The sequence below is a fragment of the Teleopsis dalmanni genome, chromosome 1 (genome assembly GCF_002237135.1).
Source record: "Teleopsis dalmanni isolate 2A chromosome 1, ASM223713v2, whole genome shotgun sequence".
NCBI lineage: Eukaryota > Metazoa > Arthropoda > Insecta > Diptera > Diopsidae > Teleopsis > Teleopsis dalmanni.
The window spans coordinates 71600081-71607688 of record NC_051846.1 but is presented as its reverse complement, the minus strand read 5'-3'; positions in this window follow the sequence as shown (position 1 = coordinate 71607688).

Here is a 7608-nt window from a genome sequence, read left to right as displayed (position 1 = left end):
GTAGTTGTTTGTCCACAAGTGCAGTGAAATTCTATATTATCTTTGTTTAAAGCGAAATAATTGAAAATAGTTTTAGTATATTATTAACAAATACGCAAAAGCAGGTGGCGAGTTCGTCCTATTAATGTGGATCGTGCTCTACATGGTTATTACCGGAAAACGTTTTAGCCATAAAAGATAACGAACAAATTTTTCGTCATACGCAGATGTCTAAAGAAATATATACTTTGTTATTGAAGTTAATAGCTCCTTCTGCGACAAAATTTGGACAGCAAATAAACGGTGATGAACGTTTATCACTTACTCTTTTGTAAGTTACATATACTGTTTTATTAGTAATTTTAGTAAAAATAACACGAACATTTTTTTAAAGGTATTTGGCACATGGCGTCCCTTTACAGAGTTTAGCATGAAGCTATAAATTGGGAAGAACAACAGTTAGAAACACCATGTAGGAAATGTGTGATATCATTTGGCAACCACTATCACCAATATATTTAAGTGAACCTATAGAATAGCAATATCGGCATATTGCATATTTTATTTAAAATTGAAGACAAATTGTTAATGATATTATCTTTCATATGTTTAAATTGAAAATAAAGAAAACACTATTTTCATTTATATATGGAAAACATTTTTATTTTCTATAATTTTAATTTTATTGTAAATAAAAGAATCAACAAAAGAATCAACTGTAAACTTCAAAAGCTCCAACCGGTAGTTGCTTGTCCTCAAGTGCAGTGAATTTCTATATTTCTATATAGATTTTTTGTACGAATGTACTTTTAAAGTAAAACAAATAAAAACATTTTTAGTGAAATATTTTTGTATATGACTAATGTCCATTATATTGCTTATCTCAATAATTTTGTAATATATATTTTAAAATTGCATTTTTAATATTATTTATTATTAGGCCTTTTCTTTTGTAAGCATGTTACAAAATAACAAATAAAATAAGCACTACTTCCGATGGCAACTCTAGAAAAACTGGAAATTTTGTTTGTATTTGCAAAACACATAATAAAATTTAAAGCGAAAATCAACAAAATGAATAATTCTTTGCAATTATTGGTAAGAAAATTTCATTTTTTAAATGATTGTGAATAAAATTTGTTTTTTTCAGGCTTTTTCTATGTTAACAGAAAAAAGTGGTAAACTAAAAAGAATTAAGTATGAAAATAGAGTGAAAGAAGTTCTTGACATATTTGAAAGTGCAAGTTCGTCTGAATCGGATTCAGAACTGGAGCAACATGAAAAATGTTCCAGTTTTGAATCTACTATTGAAGCTATGAGTGCTCAGGACTTTAAACAGCATTTCCGACTACAACGACAAACGATAGAAGTCATTATAAGTACGAAGGTTGTAAACTAAAGTGTCTTAAATAATTATACCATATTTATTTCAGCACTGTTTTCACAATCTGAGTACTTTCCAAATCAATTTAGTGGTGGAAGACAACGCGTGGGATGCAGAAATCAATACATGTACATCTGGTATGTAAGTAATACAGTTACATACAGACAGCTGGCAAATCTTTTTGGTGTTGCAATATCAGTGGCTAAGGGTACAGTCCGGCATGTAACATAACAGGCTTCTTGATATCAATAAGCCATGAATATATTATGTGGCCAAGACGATTAATTGCAGCCGAAGTTATGAAGAAGTTCAAAGAAAAGCATGGAATACCAGGCATAATAGGAGCAATAGATTACACGCATATTCCAATCAAAAGACCAACATGTCATGGTGAAGATTTTTTCAATCGCAAACAATACTATTCCATTATTTTGCAGTCTGTTGAAGATACAGACAAAAAAATTTTAAACATTAGTTGTGGTGAACTTGAGTGAGAGTCGTCTAGTATTGCCACTTCTTCGAAGCCCATATCCAAAGCATTGATATTTCTAATTTTTGGAGAATTTCCGAAAATTTCGTCCATTAGCTCCATATGAGGTTCGTTTCGTTTATTGTTGTCTATTGCCATTTTATATGCTTTCATTAAAGTCCGCATTTTTCCTTCTAGACACTGCGCCGTCCTTTCTTTATCCTGAAATAAAAGAAAAAGTAGATAATAATACATTTCGAATGGTTATACAATCATTCGTTAAACTTACAGTAATGTTTTTTGCGACTATGTCTTCTAATACATTAAAATAAGCCGCCCTCTTTTTCTTTGTGTGTTCGAATTCGTGGTCCCTTGCTAAATAGCAATGCAGAAACCCAATTGTTTCTGCATTGCTCCACCGTTTTCGTGATGTTACAATATGACCATAAATATGTATATAATTGGAAAAATAGAGTTCCTTAATGTTTTTATTTCTAAGTTCTACATTTACTTAAGTTTCACTCATTTTTAAACAGCAAAATATATTTATTACAAAACGTTATATTAAATAACTGTAGTTGGCAGTTGAAAATTAAAAAGAATTGTACATTATTATTTTTCAAACACAGTTAACAGCTGGCCGTGAACTGGAAATTTCATATGTACTTCCAAAAATCGTTCATAATAGACGAGTTTTTAGTCTTGGCAACCCTGCAATTTGAGCTGCTTATTAGTTAAGCGATTTCAAAAAGATTGGACTAAATAAGCCAGCAGTATTGTTGTTTCATATGTTATTTTTAAAATAAGCGGTTGTTCTTTTGTGATATGCTTACAAAAGAAAACGCCTATTACTAAATAAGTATTACTCTTCAATATTTATTATAAATTAAATACTTTCTACTGATTATTGATCAATATGTAAGATATTGATTATTGATATTATAAAATAAAAAATGTTAACTATTATAAAATACAATTACCTATTGTAAAAATATTGTTACGAATTTGATCAGATTAGCAATGGAACGTTTAAATATTATTTAATTATTATGTCAATTGATATTTTTACAGTTAGTTGGAATAAGTTTGAGTGAAGTTGCGTTTCCTAAATTTGCTCCTAGTAAAATACTAGTTCTTTTTAATACTACAAACATCATAAAGTGTAGTTTCTCTAATTAAGAAGTTTTGTTTCATTTTTACAAAATCCTGTGATTCGAACGTACACGCATACAGGCGATTACGTAACATTTGGTGTCAGAAGTGGGATTTTCTAAAATGGTGAAATTGGAAGAGTTGACTGTGGTTCAACTGAAAAAGCAGAACTGCAGTTGAGACTTCGTGAGGCGATGGAGGCTAATGGCATAAATGTAGAAGAACACGAGTTTCTCGATGAAGAATCTGACAAGAATAGTGAAATGATGGCAATCATGAACTTAATGATACAGAAGCTTGAGAAAAATTCAGAGGAACAGACGCACAGTTCACGCAAGTTAGAAGAAAAGCTTGCACAAAATTCAGAGGAACAGGCGCATGGTTTACGTAAGTTGGAACAACAATTTAGTGAAATCACGCAGACATTAGGACAAAATTTTGTCGAATTAAAGATGGAGTTACAACAAGTCCAAAAAAGGCGCTTGAGAAGAAAAGACCCGATTAATCAGAATGTCCAGGTCTCAAAAGATGAGATGGTTCAATTGGAACGCCACGCTGAGAGTAGGCAGGTAAGCGGGTCATCTTCATCCATTCGTGAAACTGGTAGCGTTAAACTACAGCCACATATGTTTGATGGGAGCGAGACTTTAGAAGTGTTCAAACTACAATTTGAAATAGCGGCTGCAACAAATAATTGGAATATTGGTGAGAAAACGGAATCACTAATTGTGGCACTAAAAGGTAATGCGGCAGAAGTTTTACAGCAAATTCCACCCGAACAACATAAAAGCTATCAAGCTGTAATGGATACATTGGAACACAAGTACGGTAACCTTTTTATGGCTCCATTACACAGGGTAGTACTGGAAGCAAGAGATCCGCCTGTTGACGAGAGTCCTGGAGAGTACTCTGCCGACATTGAACGGTTGTGTTACTTGGAAACTAAGCGTCTGGTCATAATATTCTCGAAGGAGACATACTCTGAAACGATTAGCGACGCTTTGACATTCGAAGCTGCCGGTATAATGTGTTCCTTTACAGCAAAAGTACGGAAAATGGAAACTGGAGTGAAGGTAGGAGTGCAGTTGATACAGTTTTCAGGATTAATCAGGAAATCATATATGATGCGGAGATCGCAGAAATCGATGCGGAGATCATTATTTGTAAGTACTTTACTGGATCTGTAAATTTTATTGTCTTTAGGGGTGGTGTTTTCTGCTGCTGAAATCGGAATTGAGTTTAAAACTGTGGCAACGCTAAATTAAAAGTGAAACATAGTTTTTGATATATATGGTAGTATGAAACGAGTCAGTTATAGTTAAGCATTGTACGAGAAGAGTAAAAAACTGAAATGAGCTAAAAATAAAGAAAAACTATTGTTTAAAATATCAGAAGTGGGATTACTCAGCATTAATAAAATGTCTGACATCAAAAAATTTCAACTTTATACTTTAGTTGAATTAAAAGCTTGGTTGGAGGAGCTTGGATGTAAAACAAGTGGTAATAAAAACGAATTAATCCGCCGATTAATTCAAATACCTGAGGAACGCCGTGGTGTTTTTCTAGGAAAAACGACAAAAATATTAAATGATGTGACGCTTACGAAACATGTTGGCGCCAACGCCGATGCATGCGCAAACAACAACAATAGTAACTCTGAAGAAGATGAGAATCATATTCTTGAGGAACAACAAACTATACAAACACATAAAAAGAAGAATCAAATGGGTGAAATTGTAAGTCAGAAACAAATGATAACAGAACAAATGACAGCGAATATGAGTCGAATGAGTGTTATGAATACAAATATTGAGCGAGAAGAAAATAATAATAGTGTCTCTGCTGTACAAGTAAATTCGTTAAAGGAGAACGAAAATTAACTTTTGAAATGGGAGCTTAAAGTGTTGAAACGAGAGCTAAACATAGAAAGACGAGAAAAAGAAATATTAATCAGAGAAAATAAAACATTAAAAAAAGAAAGTCAACAAAATGAAATAAAAGATTATGCTTTAAATAATGAAGTTAAGTTTTCAACTATAAAAAAATTGCTGTCAGAATTTTCTGGAACTGGTGACAACTTTCAGCTTTGGGAAGCACAATTACAAAGTATTCGAACGGCTTATAAACTGGATGATAATAGGTTAGGTTAGGTTAAACCGGCGATCCCATGGGGATCCACTTAGGCCCATAGGCCCATTGTGATACCGTATTATTTAGAACCCACGGGCTAAAACCGTCCAGAACCTTTAACAAAGCTAACGATGCTACATAGAGGGAGTTCTCGAAGTTCGTCAAGATCCTCAAAAAGAAAGCCCCCAAAAATTTAAGGCGACGCCCTGCATGTGCCGGACACGAAGAAAGCAGGTGAGAGGCACTTTCGTCATCCTCACCACAACTGCGGCAAAAATGGTTGAACGGTAGATTCAGTCTCCTAGCATGATTACCTAGAATACAATGACCTGTTAGTAAACCTACTACAAGACTGATATCTCTACGGAACAACTCTAAAAGAGATTTCGATTTTCTATTGTTGGTCTGTGGCCACATTGCTTACAGATGCCTGCATATCGCAGAGTCTTCCCATCTTTTGTTAAAAAGTTCGGCACAGGAAGAACTCAAAATCAATTTGCATGAAGTCAACGATATGCCCAGATTGTTTAGGTGTTCCGAGTGGTTCCCTGAAGCACCACGTCTGGCTAGCTCGTCTGCTTTACAATTGCCGTAAATATCCCTATGACCGGGGACCCAGATTAGAGAAATATTGAACTGCGTCGACATCTCATTTAGAGATGTGTAGCAGTCAAGGACCGTCCTAGATGTGAATTGGACAGAACTCAAGGACTTTAAAGCAGCTTGACTATCCGATAGTATATATATATTCCTTTCAAGTATATTACCTACTTCTAGACAAGCTAAAGCTTCCTTAATTGCAATTACTTCTGCCTGAAAAACACTACAGTGATCCGGAAGCCTATAGCAGGAGGATATATTCAGCCCCTCTGAGAAAACTCCACTGCCTACGCCGCTCCCAGTCTTTGAACCATCAGTAAAAATTTGCAGACCCTCACCCAGGGAGGGACCTCCTGACAACCAAGCTTCCCTGGATGGGAATCTAACAATAAATTTTCTATCAAAGTCGAGAATCGGAGAGGTGTAGTCAATGTTATTTGGAGTAGAACTGAAAATATTTAGAATCGAGCCGTGCCCATAGTCACTAGCCTTCCATTGTGAAGTAGCCTTAAGTCTTAGGGCAGATGATGCTGCCAACTGCTTACTGATGATGTCAAGTGGCATTAAATGGAGCATTAGATCTAATGCTATAGATGATGTTGTACACAGAGCACCACTTATACAGAGTTCAGCCCTGCGCTGAACCCTGTTCAGTACCGTACAGTACGAAGATTTATCAAGAGCTGTCCACCATATGGCAATGCCATACAGAAGTATTGGTCTAATGATAGCAGTGTATAGCCATTGAGCGATACGTGGTTGCAAACCCCACCTATTACCAATAGCTTTTTGACAAAGGAGCAAAGCAATGTTTGCTTTCCTAGCCCGCTCCAAATCATTTTCTTTCCAGCTCAGTTTCCTATCGAAAACAATGCCTAAAAATTTTGCTTTCTCAATATATTGTATCGCAGAACCTTTAATATAGAGTGGAGAAAGATTTGGAATCCTATGTTTTCTGGTAAATACTACGATTTCTGTTTTTCTGGGGTTAACCCCGAGACCACATGTCAGTGTTCAATTGTTAAGGATATTCAGGCCATACTGCAAAATATCCCTTAAACTAGTAGCATATTTTCCAGTAATTGTTAGTGCAATGTCATCCGCATATGCAACTGTCCCGCATCCCGCTCTCCCCAGTTTTTGTAACAGTTCATTCACCGCTATATTCCAGAGGAGAGGAGAGAGTACGCCCCCTTGGGGGGTACCTCTATTTACCCGTCTGTGTGTTGCTGATACACCCATTTGTGCTTCAATAATTCTGCCAGTTAGTAGCTGACCGATAAAGCTGATGAGCGCATCCTCAACACCCAGACGCGAGAGTGCGCTAGCTATTGCACTAGGAAGAATATTGTTAAAAGCTCCTTCAATATCTACGAAAGCCACTTTACAAAATTCCTTTACTTTAAGAGTTTTTTCAATAGTACAGGTGAGGGCATGGAGTGCTGTCTCTGTGGATTTACCCTTAGTGTAGGCGTGTTGTGACGGTGACCAAAGATTGGGATCTATAACGCGCCTTATTTCAAAGTCTATAATTCTTTCTAAAGCTTTCAGTATGAAAGATGAAAGACTAATTGGACGGAGTTCATTAGGGTTACTATGAGAGGTTTTACCCGCCTTAGGAATAAAAACAACTCTAACCTTTCTCCATTGAGTTGGAACATAATTAAAAATGAGACAATATTTAAAAATGGTCAGAAGCCAGTTTTGTATTTGATCCCAAGAGTTTTGCAGCTCAATAGGATGAATACCATCCGGTCCTGGTGATTTATATGGCTTAAAGCTAAAAATGGCCCATTTTAGATTTTGTAGGTTTAACTTGATAGAGTTTACCGGTGCGTAGTTTAAACATTCTGAGGATTCCGTCAAAGCAAAGGATCCAGGAAAGTGGGTATCT